This window comes from Chamaea fasciata, unplaced genomic scaffold (assembly GCF_029207755.1).
Source record: "Chamaea fasciata isolate MVZ Bird 193981 ecotype frontalis unplaced genomic scaffold, bChaFas1.0.hap1 SCAF_1, whole genome shotgun sequence".
In the NCBI taxonomy this organism is placed as follows: Eukaryota; Metazoa; Chordata; class Aves; order Passeriformes; family Sylviidae; genus Chamaea; species Chamaea fasciata.
In genome coordinates, this window is record NW_027094086.1 from 91,421,981 (window position 1) to 91,446,157 (window position 24,177).

General features: G+C 40.4%; 1 long non-coding RNA gene across 4 annotated transcripts in view; it reads right to left on the bottom strand.

The window, feature by feature from the left end:
- LOC136293759 (uncharacterized) overlaps positions 1–24,177 on the bottom strand; it is a 177,883-nt gene that overhangs the window by 25,244 nt on the left and 128,462 nt on the right. For all 4 annotated transcript variants that reach the window (XR_010722319.1, XR_010722446.1, XR_010722385.1 and 1 more), the window contains one exon: positions 6,193–6,395. This is a non-coding gene — a long non-coding RNA (uncharacterized lncRNA). The remainder of the gene's footprint in view (positions 1–6,192; positions 6,396–24,177) is intronic.

Sequence of the window (24,177 nt, forward strand, 5' to 3'; positions counted from 1 at the left end):
GCGAAGATACCAACAGAAGATTCATCAGCAACCATACTGACATCTGAAGAGGCATATGCTCATAAGAAGCATTTTGCCTATTTGCTTTAACCTGATATTTAAAGCCACAAAGTATAGACATACCTTGGACAATGTAATTTACCTTGTGCACAGGTGTGCATTTGTGCTTTTAAGATTAATTCAGAACGGCAAAAACATTTAATAAAATCCAGATAATGATGCTATAATTATGACACTAACAAACAGGAACATTCCAGAGAGCATTGGTTGTTTTCGTTATTTTTATTTCACTTTTGAAAGATATTTTAAGTAGGTTGTTTGGCTTTTTTTTAGCAGAGGACCACAGACATGGGATAAATGATACTTCTTAGAAAAGCATTCTTATAGATCAGTTCCTGCTAACTCATTCTTCCATTGGCAGACCTCATTCATGTTTCCATGTTGATTTTGCTAACGTGATTAACTAGCTGGAAGAATGTCTTGGTTTAGGAAGACAGGTATTTGCTAGGTAAAATTACAATCAGAGGCTCTTTGGCAAAGATTTGGGAAATAGGAATAGCAGTTCTTTACTAGTATGTAATACAAAGCAAACAAACACAAAAAAAACTCCCCCCCCCACTAAACAACTACAGCATTAATGACAAACGACAACAGTACTTAGAACTTTGAGGGCTTTGTTTCACAAAACTCAGAGCAGTTTGGTTTCGGTGTCTCTGCAGGATCTTCAGAGCACCAAGCTGGAACAGTGGAAAAGTCCCGGGCTGGTAGCTGGGATGGCAGGGTGTCCCGGCAGGCAGGGGCAGGATGTCCCGGCAGCGCAGGGAGTGCAGGGTCACGCTGCAGCAAGAGGAGCAGCGCTGAAGCAGCTCGACGGCGAGGCAGAAAAAACGGCGGCTGAGATCCTCGAGGAGCGGCCGACACGCGTCTCCCGAACCCGGAAGCAGAAAAAGCACGCAGCTGCCTCAAGCTGTGTCTTTTACCTGCGTTATCTCCCCCTTCCACCTTTTGTCCATCTCTTTGTTTCAGCCAAGCACTCTCAAGTATCCAACACCCGGTCCCCTTGGCAACCCGTGGGGAAAAAATTCCCCAGAGAAAGAAGGAACAAACCCAACCCCCAACAAAGAACAATAGAATTAAAAGTGTTTGGAGGAAGGGAGAAGCCTTTAGACAGATTTTTTTTTCAAAGGGAAGTTTGTTACAGTCAATTTGCTACAAAGATGATGTAAACAGTCACATCCCCCTGCAATTTCAAAATGTGTTGATCTAAAAAGATTTAAGCAACTTAAGTACATTGCTCAGGATAGATTCTAGTCCAGAAGAATTCTGGTTACTTTTGCCAGGCAATGATTCCCTCCATTTGCAACAGTGTCCATTCCTTTGCTCTAGTGTTCCCACTCTGCATGCAACTTCCACTGATTTTATCATTGCTGCAATTAATTGTCCTAAATCTAAAACAGTACTGGACACAGAATTTAACTTGGTCAAATCACACTTAATTTGCAAGAGATTCACCATGATGTAATCTCTGCTGAAATGTTTACAAGTTGCCTGTGGAGGAGAACTAAAAGCCAAAAGGGATTTCAGAAAGAAGCTTGTTTGAAGATCAATTGTACCTAACTGCCGTATACCATGCCACACCGCAATCTCTGGGGGCTTCAGTCCTACTAAAAATTATAGCATTTCAGTCCAGCTCTATACACGACACCTTCCACTCAAAAGACACACACACACACACACACACACAAAAAAAAAAGTATTATTCTGCTATAAAGCGGTAGGTATGCAAAATCTAATTCTGTCAGCATCCTGATGCAAACCGCTGTGTAAGTCTAAAATCTTTATAATTTTTGCAGCAAACTTTATCACTAAGATTTGCTTGCACTTTGAGTTTTACCTTCAGTGCCCTCATACCTGCATGTTCCACCTGCATGTCTCTGAGACAACACAAGTCTCCCCATGACTTTCTGTAGCATAACCTAACTGAAAGAAGAAGAAATACAGATTTAGCTTCCATTTAGTTGGTGGGTATGTTTCCCACAGTAAAATTTTCAGAAGCAGCAATCCTAGCTGATACCAAATGAAATGAAAAATCTTGCTGTTTCAAGAAATATGAGAAACCCCTTACATTTTCCTGCTTTCTCTTTGCCGATAAGGACAAGAAGGAAAAAAAGTATGTCAGAGGCTAACACATTGTTACCTTGACAGAACAAGTTTCATTTAGGCTCCAAGTAAGAGACTGAGCTATTATAGTTTTTATTTCTGGGTGGCTCTAGAAAATTCATGACAAAGGGAATCTGTGATGATGGGCTCTTGCTGTAGAGGAAAGCTGCTCATCAGCATGGAGAACATTCTCGGATTCAGTAGGCTCACAAAATAGAGACAACTTTGTTAGGCAGAACATCCTATCTGATATTAATGAAACCTTTAAAAGCATTAAAATGTGAACATATTTTCTCAGAGGAAGATATGTCTTAAAGCCAGCAATATACACACACAAACATAATGAGGTCTTGCTCCACAAAAACTTATGCATTTTCTTTTTTGTTTTTCTTTTTTTTCTTTTTCTTTTTCTTCTTTTTTAATTGGTATTATTTTAGCACTAACGCAAAACTTCATGTTCTGAGAATTAGGAGGACATGGACGGATTATTTTTCAGTAGAATTCATAATCTATTTATAAATTGAATTGGTTTTTTCTTAATGGCTTCTGTACCACTACAAACAGTGAAACTGCTGAGTAATGCTACTGATAGTTTGTCAGACTATGTATGGGAAGAGTTTGTACCTCTGTATCTCTTTGTACAGAGAATCAGCCTGATTAGTTGCAGGCACAAATGGGTCATCCAAATAAAGATTGGGCATCCTAAAAGCTGTGTCTGGCTGTCCGAAATTCTGAGAGTCCGTTCCGGAGGAAAAAAAAAAGCAAATTACGAGGCATTTCAAAGAGACTACCAAATATAAACTATGTAGCTACATAAAATATATATATAAACTGTAAATGAAAATATATGACGGATGCATCCAGAGTTAAAAAGAATGCAAAAGGAGAGAAGAGATAGACTGGGAGAACTGAGAATGTGTCCAAGGTAGACAGATATAATCTAGGTTACTCTTCACCTTATGAATCATAACAATTCTGAGTACAAGAAGATGACAGACAGCCTTAATGAGAGGGAGTACATGAAGGTCAATAAATACATAGGTCTTAGAGACCCATTTACTGATTTAATCTAGCATCTTGAATCCACTAAAGTTTGAAAACTGAGGTGCTGGAAGCCATTAAAGAAGAATGCTGTGAAAACCAATGTATGAAGCAATTTGAGATGTTCACTGATGACAGCATGTGAGCAACAGAGACCTCCACCCAAAAAATATGTTCCATTTTTACATCTTGGATCTGGACAGAATAAGGAGGTGGTTAAGAGCTGGGCAGTGGTATGTAGACAGAAAGATCCAGAATTCTGAAGAATTCTGGGAAATAATAAAGGAAGTGTTGATTAGATTATAGCATCCTAGAGAACACAGGGAATCTGGGGATAAGTAGTGAGGGAAATGGAAGGAGCAAAAAAAGAAGTTAAAGTCTGAATAAGATGACAGAATTTGGTGCCTAAAGATACCAAATTTCTCAGCATCTCAGGAATGCAACAAGGTTGTGAGAAAATCCTGTTGAAACCTTGATCATTGCTTTTGCCACTGAGCTCATGTCCCTGTAGGGCTTTCTGCTTGAATCAGACTCTAATGTGGGACATTTTAATTGTGATTGCTGGCCCAGCAGAAAATGGTGAGCCTAATGGGCTGGTTATATTTATCATTGCAGAGAGAGGACATGTAGAGCAGGGTGGAACACCAAAATCGAGATATGACAAAGTGATGAGTTACCTGAAGCTGAAGAGGAAGGAAGTAGATTGTGGAAGTAGATTGTAGAAGTAGGGCAAACATGCCTTGGAGAAAAGAGGATGACTTCCTACTTTTGGATTGCTGCATTTCTTTACATTTATTCCCCAAATGGGTTGGCGGTGTTGTGACCTTGGCTATCTCAGTTTTAAGTTCAGACTGATTTTTTTGCTGTTGTTGTCTCAGTTTAGTTTCCCCATAAAAGCGTTTATCTATCTAGTCTACAATCAAATTTACATTAAAGAGACAACAGTGGAAAAATGATGGATTCATGGAACTTCTGAGGGGTGTGTTTCCTGTGTTTCAGTCTGTGCTCATTACGCCTTGTTCTTGCACTGAGCATTATTGAGAAGAATTTTGTTCTCTCTTCTTTACCACTGTCTCATCAAGTGTTTTTGCACTTTGAAAATACCTTCCTCAAGTTCTCTCTTGTCCAAGGTGAATAGTCCCAGCTCTCTCATCCTCTCCCATTGTCAGATACTCCAGTATTTTAATCATCTTCATGACCCTTTGCTGGATGCTGAGTAGCCCAGAACTGGATCCAGAACACCAGGTGGCTGTCAGCAGGACTGAGGAGAGGGAAGGGAAGGATCATCTCCTTTGACTCATCTGTTCAGCAGGATGGCAAATAGGGCAGAACTGTTGCAGGAGATTAGCAAAGGAAGACTCAACTTATTACATATGCAGAGAAGACTATGAGAAAAGCAAGGTGGCTGCTTTGGTTACACCAAAATATCTCACAGGGTTTCTCCAGTATAGACCTTTCTGCCTTGTATCTCTTGGACTATGGCAAAGACAACATCAAAAAACCAACATCCCAAGTAAATTTTAGAGAACCCTTCATATTTTTCAGGGTTGTTTATCAGAGTTGCTCACAACCTGTTACAAGACCTAGATCTGTACAGAAACTGCAGAAGAGCAGCTAGCATTATATAACACAACTACAACAAAAAACCTTTTTCCACATTAATTATCCCAGCTGATGAGAAGCAAACACACTAGTTGTCAGAAGCAAGAAGAAATCACCACCAACAGATTAAAATTTATCATAAATTCTAGAAAAATCTTCATACTTTTCCAGGGCCAAGCTTAATAGTATGCATAAACTGAGATGAACATTTATAGCCCTACTTTTCCTCTCTCTTTACAGTGCACACTCTCCTGCCTGTGAACAAAAAATCGATGTAAGGTAGGAGTCACAACAGGTGGCAAACACTCCAACATTTAAGGGCTTGTTTAGATGGTAAATGAAACCAATCCAATTAAATCAGTTGTAAATCACACCCTTAACATTTCATCAGTAGTTAGCATGAGGCAGATTTCAGAGCCATTTCAGTACAGATAAATGTGATTTCTTTTATCAGCTTAAATTATATCAAAACTAGGGTTTACAAATAGACCTTAGTCAAAATATTATTAATTAGAATGCAGTTATTTCCTTTGGTTCTAGTTATCACACAGATGAATCCTAAGACTTTGTAAACATATGCATACACACACAGAACACTCACTGGTTCAGTGGGAAGAGAGATTACAAATTACTCAGCGCTGCCAATTAGTGAACAAGCAGGGCAAAAAAATCTGCAAATAGTGGCAAAGCAGAATGCTTCACAAAATATATGCTCCTTCTTGTATTTGAAAAATGTCATAACTGATGCTGTGAAACATCTTACCAAGAGAACCAGGGAATATCCTGTAACACTATATGGAAAATATATGAGAATATATAACACATAGGAAAGAAATTCTCATTATAGGCCTGGGTTAAATACTTAGCAAATATTCTCAGAAGAGATGCATGTCAGCTTGAGATACATATCAGCAAATGACAAGGGAAGCTTTTATGCTGATGTATTGGCATGATTGTTCAGGAATACTGGAAGTAATTTTCTGCAGGATGCCCTAAAACAAATTAGTGCTATTATATACACAACCCCCCGTTAAGCTTTCCATGAGCATTTCTGTGGTCATGTTATACCAGTGCAAATGTGCAAGAGCCAGCAAATCTTTAACTCTGCATATTCTGCAGAAAGTTTTCAAATAACTTCCTGTGAGGATTCAACAGAAAATTTTGACCTGCTAAGCTCATTCGGTCAGGGAAGAAAAACTGTGCCACATGACCAATAACAAACAGGCTGTACAGCTTAAATTACTGATATTGAACACCTCCACAAACCACATAATAATTTACAACATGTCAGTCAGCTGCAAAGACTTCTGAGGAAACAGCAGCCAACTGGGAGGTGTGGCGTAAAGAGGCAAGATTCAAATAAGCAAATGAGGCAGCTTTCATACTTACATAAGCAAATGCAGCATCTACATTACTTTCACACTCTTGTTAGCAAGTGAGACTGTGTTCCATGGATCATGTAGAGCCTGTGCTCTTACATGGAGCTGCTTTCTGCATCAGGGCATCCCAGGCAATGCTATGCAGGAGGCGTGTGGCCAATAAATAGATCTTCACAAAATTAGCATCACTGGCCTTCAGTCAGGATCCAATCCCTGAAGGACAAAATGCTGCAGTCAGAGTCAGGATGACTCCAGGCAGATGCCATACCCACTATGTGGATTAAACATGAATGTCCGGTTTAAACATGAATGTCCGGGTGAGTTTTTGCCACCCCATAATGAACTTATATTTTCAGATGCTGGCTCAGTGTCATAAGACGTGGAAAGGGATGTGATCACTCTTTGCAAATATACCAAGGAGAAAGTATATGAAAGCAGGAAAGAGGAATGGAAAAGCAATGTTGGCACAGCAATAGGGAGAAGTCAGCCAGAAATATGTTTAGATATTAGAAAAAAAGGTCATAAGCTTCAGGGAAAAAAGTGACCCTGGGGCAGATGTTGCATAAGTATAACAAGGGAAGAAATAATTTCCTCATTTTTAAGATGGTTGATGCTAAGCATAATACAATGCAGTTATTTGTTGCAGGAAGGGACAGGCCTAGGAAGGTCCCTCTACTCCCGTCAAAATTTATATAGACAGATGAAGAGATAGACATAGAAAAAGGTTTGTTGTACATAGCAAGGTGAGCCTCAAAAGAATATGAACAAAAGCAGATATATTTACTCAAAGAAAAAAGAAACCAAAACCCAGCAGTGAGCAGCTAACATAAGCAACCGCGTTATAACTTTCAATGTTGTTTTTTTCAAAATATTGGCATACTGTTGTCATGCAGCTATTATGAAGAAATCACACTGTGAAGCAAGAAGCCTTGCTGCAAACCAAGATGGGAAGCACAGAATCAGCTGCAGTTTTTTCACTGCAGGGGTTTCTCTAAAGGAAAAAATAATAATATGATCATTGGTTTTGCGCACACACACTAAGAAAAATTCAGTTTGCAAACAATGAACATCCTTTGTGTTCAGTGTTGGCAAAGCAATTGATTCTAGTTTGAGATTGGACTTGTGCCACTGCAAAAGCAGTTTGTCTTTTCTGTTCTGAAAAGTACTGTAATGAAGAGCTTCAACAGACCTCTCTGTTTTATCATTAGACTCTGGCTATATTTTCTTTCAATTTCTCTCACTTCACCAAAAAAAGTACGGAAATCATCATTCCAGCATATTGAGAAATAAACTATGAAATACTGCAGAAAATGTTAGAACTTATTATATAATGAAAAAACCCCAACAACCCACAGAAACCAAAGACAAACACAAGAAAACAAACAAAACACGCCGCCCCCCCCCCAATAAATTTCCAATATACTGTTATCTTCTCCCTTCACAGGATTTTCTCTGCTTTCTCCCCCAACATTCAGGAACACACGAGGATATGACTTCCCTTAGGTCCAACAGGTCTTAGTATGCATGCTACGCACATGGTGGAGTAACAGAGAAAACTCCACATAATTATCAGGCGAGAAATAGGGTCACATAAATAGAAAAGATTCCTAGAGTGCTAGAGAGCTTTTCTTTTGTACCCCTATGTGTTCAAGAACTCACATTTCCTCTAAAAGCAGATACCTTTGTGTATCCAAGCAGAATGAGTGCACTTAAAAAAAAATCTGTCCTTCCAATGGCACCTTTTTTACAAAATAAGAGTAATCTGCTATAAAAATTGGGACCTTACTACTGGTTTTTGAGCCCAAAAGCTTCTTTATTCTTCGGTGTGTCTAATAATAAAAGATTTCACTTCTCCCTGTGAGCGCTGTACCTCTCATATCCTCAGACCATCTTGGGAAGAACAACCCTGCTGCATTAAAAAAGACTCACAGCCTTAAAACTTGACAGACGTTTCTTTTTAACACCTTTTATACAAAAGCAATAACAGCAGGTAGTAAACTAACACTGCTGCACAGCATGGTATAGGAAGGAAGTGCTATAAACCCTATCACAATTATTTCAGTGAAAGACAAGGCCATCATTAGTGCCGTATTGATCAACCTCCCCCTCCCATCTCCACTGTTTGAAAATTCATTCAACATTATTATTGCTGCTTCAGACAGCATTATTATAACAGACCTACATTATACAATAAGAGGCTTTGGTATAATTGACATCTGAAGCACCAGGGAGCTCGAATGTTTGCTGCTGGTTAGAATGAGGTCTCCAGAGGGACACTTTCTTCCTCGCAAAAGGGGCTATCACATAGCCATTGCAGTGTGTAAATCAAATCCTCAGTGACTGCTGTTTTTTCATTACTTGTCTGTGACCTGGAACCAGATCCTTACAACACTGTGCTGCTGATCATCCACCTCTGGAACCTACAACAATACACTGCAATGATGAACCAATACTTGGAAACTGGGTAAAGAAAATGACCTATCTGGGTTAAAACAACAAAAACTTGTTTATTTTTTAGCCTAGTTAAATAGGAAATTGGACATATAATCCCACTGTTTGGTGCTGTGGAAAATCTCTGGTTCCCATGCATAGCTGGGCACAGGCCAGCTCAGGAAGCACAGGTAGATCTAAAGCATCCATTCCTCCCACCGCTAACCAAATTAAGCTTTAGCCAGGGGTGGTCATTAAAAGACGCACATGTTGAACATTAAAGGCCATGTGGAAATCAAAGCCAGCAATTTACATAGGGTTTCTGCTAGTGTGAAAGCCCAGGCACGCCTGGGACCTCCATCTGGCAGGAGGCTGAGCACAGGAGCTGATGCAGGCAAGCACACACTGAGTCCTACTGAGCCCTGTCCCCCACCGGCAGCTGCACAACAAACAAAGCATTCGAGCAGAATCAGCCCCCAGACAGTACATTAGAAAGGCCGATTCCTAATGTCTGACCAGAGCCAGCTCGAGCTACTGGTAATTATTTATAAGGGGGAAATTTTTATTTCACCCCACAGAAAGTACTCTACATTTGCCACGGCATGGAGAAATTCTCCTGCACACCCCAAAGTCAACATAATTCAAAAGTTCATACCCCGCATCAGCTGGCCTGAGAAGTAATTCCACCTACACGCTATTTGTATGGATTCACTAGCCTAAAGGCGTCCAGATCACTCATTTAAATTGAGACTCTCTGGGTAATTGTCAGCTCCCCACTCTGCCCTTATCAGCTATGTGGGGCAGAGCCGAAGAACAATACATTGCTTTGTTCCCTCTTGCCATCATGGCTTCAAGGAAATGCTACAAGCTGGCACAGGTCACAACCACTTACTCTTAAGCCAGGACCTGAAACAGCTCTGCCAATACCAGAACCAAGGAAGAAGTGGGCAACGGGGAAGGTTGAGAAAACAACTGCAGTATTCTTAGGGGTGCAAACCCTCAAATCCAATAGGATTGCTCAGGACACATGAGGGAGTGTCAGATATGCCACCCTCACCCGAGCCACTTCCAGCAAGGTGACATTCATGAGTTCACATGGCAGGAGAAAGATCACACTACTGTGTACACAGCCTGCTCCCCTCCCCAAAAAGACTACTTTCACCCTTTCCTTGGTTAGGCAGAAATTAAACAGTTTTGCAGAACAGGCCAGTGCCTGTTCCCCATGCCAACCTGGATTCAAAGCCTGACACCGTGCTAATGGCTGGTTGCTGCTTGGCTTTGATTTACTGGACTGGTGTGAGTGGGGAAGCAGGAGGAGAAACTGCTTGACATGATACAGAATGTGTAACCTTACAGTCTAGTGAAACCCTGGTGCTTTGTGAGTAATGAGTCGGGCAAAGACAGGAGAGGGCTGCTTGCCACGCTGCTAGGGATGGATATCTCTTGTTAGACCAGCAGGGAAGCAAGGGGTGCTGGAATAGAGGCCAAATGCAGGAGAAAGAGTTTGCTGCTTGCATGCAAGAAGAGCACATGGATCTAATTCTACTCAGAATCCAACAGTGAAACTGCTACTCCTGCATTTAAGGAAAAGAGGAAAGGTCACTAACAGAGTTTGCTGAGGAGGAGGTGAGAGACCCAAAGCCCTGTCTGCTGCAAAGAAGGCTCTGGGCTCTTTTGCCAGTCACTGCCAATGCCCTTGGCTCCCTCTGGCAACAGCAGAAGACACAGGCATACGCTGAACTGAGTGGATGATCCAGCAGCCCCACCACACTAAGGCTACAGTGCCAACATTTGTTTTCAATATTCAGGAAAGCCAGGCAAATAAGTCTTAGCAGTTATACTGAGAGGAAACAACAGAAGTCATGGCCCTGAAACCTCAGTGGCACTCTCCTGCAATTATTTCAAAAAAAGACCCATCTTATTCTCCTGTATTTGTACTCAGCAGGGGGAGGTGAACTTATCTGCTGCCTGTGATGTTGGCTTAAGAGCTCTGCTTAGGACACCATCATAATTCTTGTCTTTCTTTTTTGCTAATGGTTGCATACCTTTGATTAAAACCTGCATGGTGCATTAAAGGCTAAAACAGATGATGAATGCCATGTAGTACTTTGTGTTAGATCAGAGTTGATTAGAATTTTTGATGATCCAGCAGCTAGAAGAGGAAACTGCATGAGCAGTGAAAATATTCAGCTGTTACTGTTATAGGAGGCAGTGTCTTTTGTTTGACACGAGATACAAAACAGTAACTAAATGGACAATGTACTCTCTTGGTCATTGAATAGCTTTGTAGCACAATAGAGCTCTGTAAAGAAAAGCTGGTGAATCAATCAGTCCAAATATTTGTAAGACTTCTTGCTTGTTTTCAAGTGGGTAACCCTCCCCCCACAACAGTTTTGGAGCCCAATGCTAGTTAGCTTATTTTTCATGACTGCAAATTTAACAGTCAAGTATTTTAAAGAAACAAGCTAACAGCAAAACCATGTAGTAAAAGTTAAAGATGCTGACCCAAGTGCATATCACATCAGCATCCAGACAGATATCTTTAGTAATCTCTGCCAACACACCAGTTAAGCAAAATACTATTGCTGCTCTGGGTGAAAAGATTTAGTTAAACAGGACAGACCAGTTGCCGAGGAGGAAGCTGCCTGATTAAACATAATGCTGGCAGAAAACTGGCAGTATGAGCAAACCCAGTGTGCCATGGAGAGAGGCTCACTTTCTAAGGTCATCCGAAATATGAAAGAAGAGCACATAAAGCAAGTGTATTGAATAGGAACAGAAGGAAAGAGTCAGAAATGAGTAAGGAGAGATGGAAGAGAGAAAAGAAATTATAAAATAGACCAAAGTGTTTTTATGGTATTGAGTCCAAACAAGGAAAATGGATTTTATGTTCTCTTTGGTGAACTTATTAACTTAACAGCAGTATTTTTTTTTTAAACATATGTAGCTTTTAAAGATCTCTTCCTCCGTAAGACAATTTTTAAAGAAAGACACTTATTGCAGCATCTTGCAAGACAGGGCACAAGCTATTGACTCACTTTTTGTCAAAATGTTGCTAAATATCATCAGTTACCTTTCCAGTCCAACTGAGTTTCAGTAACTCTGTTAACCTTTCCAGATCGGTACACTGATGTTGCAGTGGTTTCTTTGTCAGTTAATGCCCCTTACACGCATTTCTAAGCTAGATCGTCGCACTCTGATCAATGGATGGCTGAGGTTGCAGAGCAGGAGGGAAGTTAAATCCAAGACCTCTCTCTTCTAAATTACAGAGTTTAAGAGCTGAGTCAGAAGTAGGAACAAATACTTAGAACAAGTATCAATGTCTTCAGGTTCACAGGCCATTCTAGTGTTCAAATTAGAGCTGCTTTTCGAATCAATTATACATATATATACACACACACACACAAATCTGGAATAGACTCCCAAATCTCCTCTTAGATTTAAGAAGGGACAACTGGCTAGAAGGCATACTTTTAGAAGCCCAGAAGTAGTAAGGGAAAGCCACAAAGCCACAGAAATGAAAACTCTTCTATTGGTATCACATACAAAACCATTTCCACAACTGCAAGGAAGCTGTAACTTGCTCTTGCTCCAGGCTTCCCAAGGGTGTGGGATTCAGAGATCTGGATCCTCCTGGACAAATGCTCTGTTCACCATGAAGAGAGATACAAGTTCTTTCTCAAGTAAGCTCTTGTTTGAATCCTGTACATAGGTTTCTGACCAGTTTCTCTCTCCAGCATGTACATTACCCATCCTTGCTTGGATGATTCTCTCTGAGAAACTTTCTTTGTATGTTCTGTCTATGAAGGTATGAGAGCCCAAGGTAGAAGGAAGCCATCACGAGGCCTACTTAACTTAAATATTCATTCAGTAGATTACAGAATGTCCCGCCCGGTCTAGGCCAGTGTAAGCTTTTGTCCCATCCAAGTGCACCATTCCTGCTTTCCAGACCTGATTTTCCTAAAGTAGGCTGCTGTAGTCAGAGAAAAAAAAGAAAAAAAAATCACAACAAATTAGAGCAGAATTTCTAGCTGCAAAACATACCTAGTGCCTTTTTTCAATTTTTGCTACCCACAACTCTGTTGCAGCAGATTATATGTTTAAGATGCACAAGTGAAAAATAATCATCTTAGAAAGAGGGTGAAACAAAAACAAAGTACTGCACAGACAGCTTCAAACAAAAGTAGCATGACAAGCCAAAGAAGTAACTAAATAATCTCTTCTCTTCTGGAGAAAATGGGTTTTGATTCCCAAAAACTGTATCAAATTTTGTATGTATTTGCACTCTGCTTTGGTTACGTGCTCTTTCTCCTCAATGTTTGAAAGGGAACGTACTCCAAAGGCACACCAGCTAGATTACACGGGCACATTATAAGTTTCACAATCTTGAGAGCATTCTACTTTGATCTCAGAAGTTGATTGTTGGAATCCCACAGAGCAAAGAGATAGCACAGGAGGGTCTTTTCACTGATATACGCATAAGGAAAAATTTACGAGATTTCTGTGAAATTGCTTTGGTTTAGAATTTTCTCAAGTGTTTCATTTCAACTATAAATAGAAAACAGAATCTCATGACAAAGATGTAGTTGACATAGTGTGCAATTTATCATCTGTGAGCACATTTCAGAGTGCTTGTCTCAAAGCTGACACACTGTGTGGACTCTGCAATATGACTACTTTAATATATTCCATGACAAATGCAAGTAAAAGTAGCTGAGATACAAACAATTCACAAAGAAAATTCTCCATTGCCTCTCCTAATCTGGGCTTCTTTCTGATAACAGATAACCTTGGGGAGACAAAAAACTTCCAACATAAATAGAAAACCCATTGTTTCTCTGGATTATTTCCTACCATGCTTTTGCCATGGGTTGTAAAGACCTATTCCTGGAAGAAAACTTAAATTGATTTGAGTTCTTCCCTACTTATAAAAATAATGCAGACATGCAAATGATCCATAATATGTATGTAGACAGCCACTGAAATCAATGAACCAACATAAACAAAAACTACAATATCTGATTCCTGGACTGTCACTTCCTTTCAGAGTATTTTTTTCTCCTTGGAACTATTTCTAGCAAGAATGAAATAGTAATGTTTTACAATATAATGCTCTAATTCTCCCACATCTCAGGCAGCAGATCCACAGCTGTAAATATATGTTGACAGCACAAGTACCAGCAGAACTGAAAGCAGATTACCTCATCTGCTAAAATCCAGTGTAAGGTGTCAAGGACTCTAAATGATTTAAGCCTGTGGCACCTTGGAGGTGAGGTGTCCAGCCTCATAATCCAGATGGTGACTATTACAGAAGAGATTCTAGATTCAGCCCACTCGAATATTGGCTTCAGAGACCATACAGTACTGAAGGCACTTGGATAATCACTTGAGAATTTTCTTTTCTTCCTTGTCCTCTAAGGGGCTACCTAAGTGCTGCAAGGGCAAACTCGTAGCTTTGCTATTGTAACAGTCAAGCAGTTTAAAGGTTTCCCTGTATTTTCAAGCCACTTTCCAACTTTTTTTGCCCAGGTATAAATCCAGACTGCTGAGTCTGGTTCCAGCAGAAGTCTGGATTTGCACAGGGATAACTGGTTAGCAGACTTTAGCCCCCTGTTTTTCTTTTACAACTCTTGCAATAAATTAAAGCAACAGCAGACAGCAATTCCTAAAAAATAAGGCCATGGCTGATACTTGGTGGATTTTTCTTCACTTCCTGTAGCACCTGCTTCTCTTACACCAGCAGCACAGACTCCTTCAACTGGGAACAGCAATAGCCTCCTGCTCTGGTGGACACACCACCAGAGGGCAATGAAACACATAGACTGCATCAGCATCTTGCAGATGGAGATTTTTGGCCCAAGTCTGGCAGGTGAATGCTCCTGCGACAGCCATAAACACACTTAGCGGCTGCTGTGAAGAGATCAGGACCCATTTAAAAACCACATCCACTCTGCACTTCTACCCAGCATTACACAAAGATCAGGCTGTAACTTCTCTTCTGGTACTTGAAAAGCCAACAACTTCCATAATCCTAACAGACAACAATTTACTGGTGACCTTAGTGCCTGAGGCAAGTACTTCGACTGAAGAAACCTTACCCAAAGCTGCCAACATGCCACTGGCTTCATGCTCATTCACACCACTGCACCTCCATGCACCTCAGGAGAGGGGGAAAACCAAGTCCTGTGTAATGGCTCATTCAGATGAATTTAATGTCTCTTGGGCAGAACTTACAATGTTCTTTGGCACATGGCAAGCTGCCATTGAGTAGCTTCCACTCTTCTGGGGTGGTTCTCACTTTTTCAGGTCTATTATTTGCAAATGCTGTTTTTGAAGTCGAGAGACTAAAATTGGTTATGCATTTTTCAGTGCTAGATTATATAGAGAAATATATGTAATGTACCTCTGGTTTCAAGTCACTTTCTAACATTTCATTATTTTCCAGAGCAACACATGGCCACTGATTAGGTATAGAACCAAACTGAATCTTGCATTTGGTGGGTGACTGATTTTCTAATGTCACAATTTATTCATCTTCCTTTGGCACCAGAAACTACTACCTGCTATTTTAAGCACCAGATACAGGATTTGGGTATCCTAGGTAAATTCAAATTGGCCTAATATAGAAGGTGGTTACTACCGTTTATATGATGAGTACCCTCTGAATCAGCTGCCTATTTTGACGGTCTGTGTATTCAGATGGTGCTTGGGTAGAATAGCTGACTGATGTCTTTTCAGTTCTGCTGGACTCACCTCTGGATTACTCCTGAGCAAGTTCAGATATTGATGGGAACTGAAAGCAAGGTTCCTATATCCAGGTATTGACAAAGTCTTCCCTGTTTTCCTTGCCCCTAATCCAGGATTTGATCAGAGCAGCTGTTGAAGTACATGGGAGCCAAAGTGATTTCACAGCTTTAGAGAACCAGCATCTTAATCACATTAAAAATATTCAATTAATACCAAGCCAAGGAATGAAGGCAAACCTTCATTCTTTGGCTTTGTATTAATTAAAGTAATTAGAATTTTAAAAAGCAGGTATGATGTCTGCTAGACAGCACCAACCAGAGTAACTTTTGTCTTCCAGGCATGAGTCAGAAGGTTAGATTAACTTTCAACACTACAACACTGGCATTCGTTATTTATATCTCAAAGACTGATACCATGGTGGGATTTGCATACTCACCAGTGAAGAAGCTAAACTTCAACAGGTACAAAAATAGTGGTCAAAATGTCTAAGAAAATAAAGAGTTCAAGAAGTCTGAGACTGAGTTGCTCTTAATAGAGGGGCTAGGATAAGTCTTCTGTAAAAAAAAAGGAAAGTAGTTGGTGCACGTAAAAGATGAAGAGATTTAAATGTAGGCTGGAAGGGAAGGAAAGGAGAAATGAGACTGGGATTTGGAACAAGATTCTGTAAAATGTTGTTTTAACTATTAATTGAGGAGAAAACATCCTATTAAATTCTTATGGAATGCGTGCATGAAAAGGGGTAGCACAAGTCAGATCTGCCCCATGTGGATGTTGTTTATGAAGCAGCCTCCTTGGAAGTGCTCCTCAGACTTTTGACAAATGAACTTTCTGTAGGTTGTACATTTGAACATGGAATGCCTATTGTTTCCATCTGCCTTTTGCTTGTACAGTTCCTTGGGGGCTTAATAGAGAGACAGACTTTTAGTAGAAAGAAGGCTTTATGGAGTGGCAAAAGCACATTCTGGGAGAATGCACTAGGAAGAAAAAAAAGAAAGCACAACAAAAACAACTCACAACCAACCACTGTTTTCTACAGAAATTAAACCATTGCAGAAGAAAAATGCTTTTTAAAAAGCACATACATTTTTCATAGACTGGGCCTAAAGCACTTATTTATATTTCATCTCTGTATGACACGGTTCTGCTCATCTAATTCCATTTAGAACATTACAATTTTTGTTTCAAATGTCTCTGTGCTGAAACATATTCTCTAAAGTGCCCTGGAGCTGCTGGTATTGTGAATGTTATCTAAATGACTCATTCGAATTTTTAAGGACAACTCAGTTTAGAAGTACAGTATTCTGGTTTTCAGTTATTTTAATTTGAAAGTTTTTAGTTTGAGGAGCAAAGAAGAAAGACACAGAACAACAGATAGCACTTGAATAGAGCCAAACAATTGCTGCTATTTTCCACTTTATGGGATGAGGCCAGACACGAGCAAGTGGAACAGTTTCTCCTGATATGCACAGAGTAAATCTTGATTACTTATGGTATTTCTGCAAAGGCCCCTTCACAAAAAAAAAAAAAAAAACAAAAAAAAAAAAAAAAAAAAAAACAAAAAAAAAAACACCAAAAAAAACCCACCCTGAAATATCTCTTGTTTTGATCATAATGTGAAAGACAACTATCAAACACTGCTGCCCGTATGATCTCTGTTTCTGTGGTGCTGCTGCATATTTCAAAAATTGCAGAGCTTCAACTTAACATTTCATGCACACATTGGTTTTGCACACCTGCATATACCTGTATGGGGAAATTCTAGCTCCAGTGAAGCAAAAGTTTTCTTAAAATACATATTATACTATAATGCTATGCACACAAACATTTACAAATACTTGCTTGCATATAGAGAAACTCAGGTTCTGTGTCACATATATCACAGAACCCCTGAGGCTGCAAAGTCTACAATTTGAAGGTAGGATTTGTTATTTTGCTGAAGTAGACAGACTTAAGGGCTAAATTTATGCTTTCTGAAAAAAGAATTCAAACTCAGGAATCCCTGAGTTTGATTTCACTGACACGAAACAAGTAACTGTGGAAAGGATGCTCCTCTGGTACCAGCACTCAGCAAGACAGGAATCCATTGGCTGTTGAGTTGCTTTAACTACCAGAACACCACTTAATGTGAGTTGCTTTTCCTTTTGCACTGGTAGTTCCCAGAGTCAGAAAGAGTCATTGAAGAGGAAATTCCTTCAGGCAGTACAGACATTCAGTTGAGATCAGTCTATAGAATTGCATGGCTTTTAGACATGGAAATGCGCCATTTGAACTGGATACGTTGACTGTTGTTTGGAATTAAACTAAAGCAAGCTAGACTTCTGCTCCACAGAGAGTAAGATTTTCTCAGGCTGTCAGAACAAGGCCTTTAAGGGAGTCAAGCCATTTTTCAGAACAGAAGAGAGCGCTTTCCTAAATAACCTCCACCAATCAGACAGCATATATAGATATAATTTCCTAGAAGTTAAGGCCAAAAACGATACCAGATGCACCTACTGTGTATTCACAGACCATTAATTTTAACCAAAACATCTAGTTGATGCTCAAAGACTTTAGTGACAGGAAAGCATTTCTCTGCATGGAAAATTATCTGCTACAGGCATAGGGTTGGCAAGACCTGAGAGAGACATGCAATGGCAAGGAATTAATCACCTGAGATGTACACAAATGATCCCAGCAGACAAACCACACCTCATGCTATATGAGGTGAAAGATCCACAGAGCCTGCCAACCTGACCCAGGGAAAATTCCCTCCCAAACCAGCTAAGGCAATCCGTAATCACTCTCTATGCCACCTACAAAGAGATCTCCTTCCCTGGCCAATCTCTTGTGCTGCAGGGGAAAGCAGTTAATAACAATGAAAAGAAGCTGCATACAGAAACCTTCGTTCCTTGCGCAAGGGAGGAGATGAAAAGAAATCTGCCCTGATCATCTTCAGAGAAATTTGGATCTGTTAATTGTCTTAATGTGGAGTTGCTGTCTATAAGCTTTTGAGTTGAATGCTTTCCCATTAAGGAAAATGATGAAAAAGGCCAGTTGTCCAGGCCAGGCTTGAGCTCTCATCATCAACAGACCTTGCAGCCAGAAACCAGCTTCTTATTTCAAGACTGAGTTAGCTGAACTTCACCTTCTGTCAGCCAGGTGGAAAAGCCTCTGCTGCCAGGTGTCCTCTTCAGACTGACCTCTCACCCTTCTCTCAAATTACCTGAATACTCTGAATTCTTGACATCCCTCATCCTGATGTTTATTTCCCAGTCCTTAACCCACATTGTAGCACAGCTCAGACAGAACAGGACAGACACATCACCTGACGAAGAAGCCTACAAGCAGTACTAAATGTTTCTCTCTTTTGTGGATCACACCATCCCTTTTCTGCCTCAACACAGTAGGAAAAATTAAAATTAAATAAGTTATCTGTGATGCCACCTAAGTCCATCCACTGTTTTCCAAAATGTGATTTACTCTATTGTCCATGCCAGTATATACCAGCTCAGGCTTGACTGTATTAAAAAACACTCTTTGGTCACAACAGAAATCTTAAACTAGGTTCTTTCCTTGGCCTTATTGTTTATTTTCTTGCTAACCTTTTCCTCAAACTTGATGTTATAAATCAGCAGATGCTATACATTACTGACTTTAGCACTGATTAAGGTTTGCCTGGCCCATTCCCTCGGTGTGTGGAGTAAAACTACTGTGAAAGTACTTGAAGAAGATGAATGAATTTGGAGGAGAGGATGCTTCCTATAGAGACCGTCACAACTAGAAACAGAGAAAGATTACTGAACATTTTAGGCAGTGGGTAAGATATAAAGCGGAAAAATATTTCTTTGCTTGCACAGGAAAAAAAAAAAGTAGAGAGATTTTGCTCAAGGGACAGCAACTGCATTGCTGATTGAGGTGGAAAATCTGTGAAGGAGCCTCTTGTTAGAACTGTTGGCAGTGTATCATCCAGAGCAGCACATGCTTTCTCTTCACCAGACAGAGATTTTTCATTTCATCTATCATTCAGAACTTGTTGTAACACTTCCAAAAGTCACATTACATTGTCATACACTCCCATTAACACAAAGACTTTCACTTCATGAAGAAATTGGCTGCTGTCGAAGATGGACATAGGGAGCAGGTGCTACAGGTGGCCTTTTCACACTGAGATGCTCCATCAATACAATCGGCCAGAGAAGCTGTGTTTCTTCTGAAGATGAATTGCATCTCCCCAGCTTCCTGCACAACACTTTGTTCCTGGGTGTTCTGAATATTTCTAATAACCTTCTCCACCACCTTGCCAATTATACTGCTACAGCAATCCCAGCCAAATTAAACACTGAAGTTGCTTCCACCAAGTAACAGAATTTCTGAGACCTAAGGAAAGCCCAGCAACACATCTAAAACTATTGGCTATGATCCTCTTCCCTAAAGAGAGGAAGGCTAGGCCATGTCATATTTTCTTCATAAGAAGGAGATTACTTTCCCCTCAACAAAAACACTACAATAAGTCATGTCAGAAGTAGTAGCTAAAGTAGTACTTTGAGTGGTCAGGAAGGACAACACACAGGTGTTTCAAATTGCCATTCCAGATTAGAGAATTTAATAAAATCTCCATACCTTCAAATCAGTGTGATAATCATCTTTCAATGTCAAAGGCTAAAGAAAGTAAAATTTAATATGATCATTATTTTCCTTTAAGCTTTGCAGTTTCCACATGTCTGAGCTTACCAGGGTACAAAATTATTGCCTTGCTACTGAGGCAGAAGTGACCAAGAAAGCTGCATGGGCATTGGATATGCTTTCTGGAATACAAAGAAGAAAAAGCTCATAGATAAAGGGTCAGTTCAGCAACATAAATTATGTAGCTTGTTAAATACACCATCACCACTATCCACCAAAAAAATGTAGGTATTTAACAAGATTAGTTATTATAATATTAACAATTTGGTACAATGGGATGATGTCCATCACTGGATCAACTTTTACACATACAGTAAATTAATTCTAAGTGCCTGATGATAAGAGAAATTGTATAACTGCATACACTGTTGGGATTCCTGTTTATAATGTCCTGCTTAATGTCTTTATTGATTATCTGGGTGAGGGGATTGATTGTACCATTAGTGAATTTGCAGGTATCTCCAAGGTGGGTGGCAGTGTTGATCTGCTGTAAGGTAGAAGGGCTCTGCAGGAGGATCTGGACAGGCTGGGTCGATGGCTGGGACCAAAAGTATGAGTTTCAACAAGACCAAGTAGCAGGTTGTACACTTTTCCCACAATAGCCCCAGCAGTACTCTAGGAGACAAAGTAGCTGGGAAGCTGCCCAGCAGAAAAGGACCTGGGGGTGCTGGATGAAAGTGGCTAAACATGAGCCAAAGTGTGCTAAGGTAGCCAAGAAGGCAAACCGCATCCTGGCCTGTAACAGCAATAGTGTGGCCAGCAGGGCCAGGGAAGTCATTCTTCCCCTGTACTCAGCACTGGTGAGGCTGTACCTTGAATACTGTGGTCAGTTTTGGGCCCCTCACCACAAGAAGGACATTGGGACGCTTGATCGTATCCAGAGAAGAGCAACAAAGATGTGGAAGGCTGAGGGGCACAAGTCTAATGAGGAGTGACAGAGGGAGCTGGGGGTGTTCAGTCTGAAGAAAAGGAGGCTCAGGGGGGACTTTATCACTCTCTACAACTGCCTGAAAGGAGGCTGTAGCCAGGTGAGGGTCAGTCTCTTCTACCAGGTAACCGGTGACAGGGCAAGAGGACATAGTCTTAAGGTGTGCCCGGGGAGGTTAAGGTTGGACATTAGGAAGAATTGCTTCACAGGAAAGGTGATTAGACTTTGGAATGAACTGCCCAGGGAGGTGGCAGGGTCACCAACCCTGGAGGTGTTTAAGGAAACAGTGGCCGTGGTACTCAGTGACAGGGTCTAGTTAACATGGTGGTGTTCGGTCATAGGTTGGACTCATCACCTCTCTCAAAGGTCTTTTCCAACCTAACTAATTCTGTAATTCTGTAGCATTTCATTACGACCCATGGGTAAATATTACAACTTTAAATAGTAGAATCAAATATCACTGTTTGCTCAACAAAGTTAAATTTAGAAAAACTGATTTTTAACTTCACGTGCAGTCCTTGCAATCTTAAACCCACCTATTGCTATTCACCTCATTAAATACTGTGTTCAAAAATAGCTTTAGCAGCAAACTGTAAACAGACTGACACACATATGTCAATGAAGCCTAAGGAGCTAAAGAGAAGAGTAAAATAAAGCAAAGTTATATCACTCAGAGCCTTGGTGGCTTGGCTACAAGAAATTCTTGGGTCTTTACCTTAGTTCTAGGTCAGTTGATTGAGTCACTTGGCCAAAACTTTTCCACCTTCTTAAGAGCTGTAAAGTTCAGGATTATAGTTATTGTCTGGGCCAACTAAATCATAGCCAGCACTGATAACTGAGTAATATTAAACACTAGTTCCAGTGGCATAAGGTGGCCAAACACTAAGATAGTCATGCCCTTTCTAAAAGGTTTCAAGTCATTTGAAAGGGGAAAGACAGCCTGATTCTTCTGCTTTACGCAGACTTGTTGCCTTTTACTTGGGTAACAAATTTCCTTGAAAGATTATACTGGGATTTGTACCTCTACAAACTCATGTATACCTTTGTCTATTCTTTCAGGATAAACAACTTCTCTTGATGTTATTAATCACAACTAACAAAAGAAAAGGAAGGAGGGGACAGATTATCTAAAGGTCATATTCTATCTAGAGCAACCATGGTTTGTATGGGCTTTCTCTTGCAGTTTTAGAAACACTTCACTATGACATGGACTTAAATTTGCACAAGCAGCTCAGAAATAATAACTTAATTCAAGCCATAACCAACAACTTCTATTTTATGCACTTTTTACCCCTCCAGTTGCTGTGGCTGTTTTCTTCAGGTATTTTCTGTTGGAAATTTGTGCTGTTACCAGCAGCTGAGAGGAGCAGCTATGATTCCAGAAGCAGTGGTAGCATTCAATCCCCCAAAAATTCCTATGTAGTACTGTCCATGCTCTGGATGTTCACAGGTTACAAGAAAGGTCTTAGGGGAAAACAAATAAAAATAAAAAATTTTATAACCAGAAAGACAACTTCAGGAGAAAAAGGATAAATCATTAAAAGAAAACCTTCACCTTCACAATGGGCAGCTCTTTAAAAATTTCTTTTCAAAAATTCCTGTTCTATATACTCTTTGACAACATACTAAAAATGTCTTAAAGCTACAGACCTATTCAGAAACTTCAAGAGCTGAGGGTTGATGGCATGCTGCACTTGCTGTTTTGATGAGTTTACACTCCATGAACAGGAAGGAAACATCCCCCTGCACAGCATATGGCAGCACTACAGGAGATAGCAACAAGAAACGACCTTCAAGGGACCATCTGCCAGTTCTGCTCCAGTCACATCTCCTCCTTGCCCACAACATGACCCTTATACCAAGGAGACCAGAAAAGGATGCACATGGGAAACATCCTAAACAGTTAAAGCTCATGCTAGGCTTGCATCATTCACTTCACCTTTGCTAGAGTTTTCCCAATCAAATGCCAAGAGCATTTAACCTTTAACACTGTTGTCCAGAAGCATCTGAACACACCACTGAAAACATGGCCCAGAGGTGGTTATCCATTCCTCACTGCTTCCACATCTTCAAATATTCTTTCAAAGAATAACAAAGGGAGAAAACTGCTAAGACAAAACTGTGATCCTTATGGCAGATGGTACCACAGGATAAATGGCTGTCGGTCTGCTGTAAATAATTCATCACTGTCAAGTGTGGTGCTCCAGTCATGTCAACAGAAGTATGTTACATTTAAGAAAAATGTAACATTTGTCACAGAAGTACCACAGACATCACGGGGCTTTCTTTTTAAGCCAAGTTAGGCACAAGAATATGATTGACAGAGCTAAGCAAGACTTTGAAGATCCACAGGAACAACCTTACTCACATAAAAACATACCTGCCTCTGAAAGTTGTGTGACCCCCTGTAAGCAGAGACAAGTAAGCCAAGTGCCACTGACTTTCCATTCACTTGTGAGAAGGTGATCAGAGATTGAGAAGAATGGGCAGGGACTTTGTTCTGTTTCTCTCCGAAGCCCCCAGCATGGCAGCCAGCGCACCTCACATTCCCTGCACATTCAGGCCACCAGCAATTTATAACATGCACTAGAGAAAAAGTGAAGTAGGGGTTCAGTTGGGGCTCACAAGATACCATTCAGCCTCACAGCTCTTAGCACAAAGCCTGGGACAGTCCAGCTTATACCACACCACTACACAACAAGGTTCAACCTTCTGCTTCAGGGATGACATGTGAACAGGTGGGCAAACAGGCAGTCACCAAGTGGAAGACCTTTCTAAATATTTCCCTTACAATGCAACATTTTCCTTAGACAACTCCAGAGAGTCCAGAGCCATAAGAACTATTTTTCCCAAATTACAGGGAAGGCCAGCAAAACAAGAAACAGCATTAGTTTATTCACAAGAGAAAATCCAGGTAAAGAACTGCAAACCCATAGTTAGGCTGATCTCCCCAGAGACTGCATGGAGATGATATGCTTGACCTGAAGGGAGGCTTGAGTCACCTATTAATCTCCTTCCAGAAGAGGTCCCTATATCCATCTTAGGTGCTCAACAGTAGCACTGAATGCAACCTTAGGGTTTCTCCCTCATCTACACCTCTTATATGCAAGGTTGTTACAAGTCCCATCTTGAGCATACAGTTATTTAGCTCAAGAGATATTTTTGTTAATCCCCTGTGTTTCTGGCTGATGTTTGTGCATTCCAAGCAACAGTGAGAAAGGCTTCCTT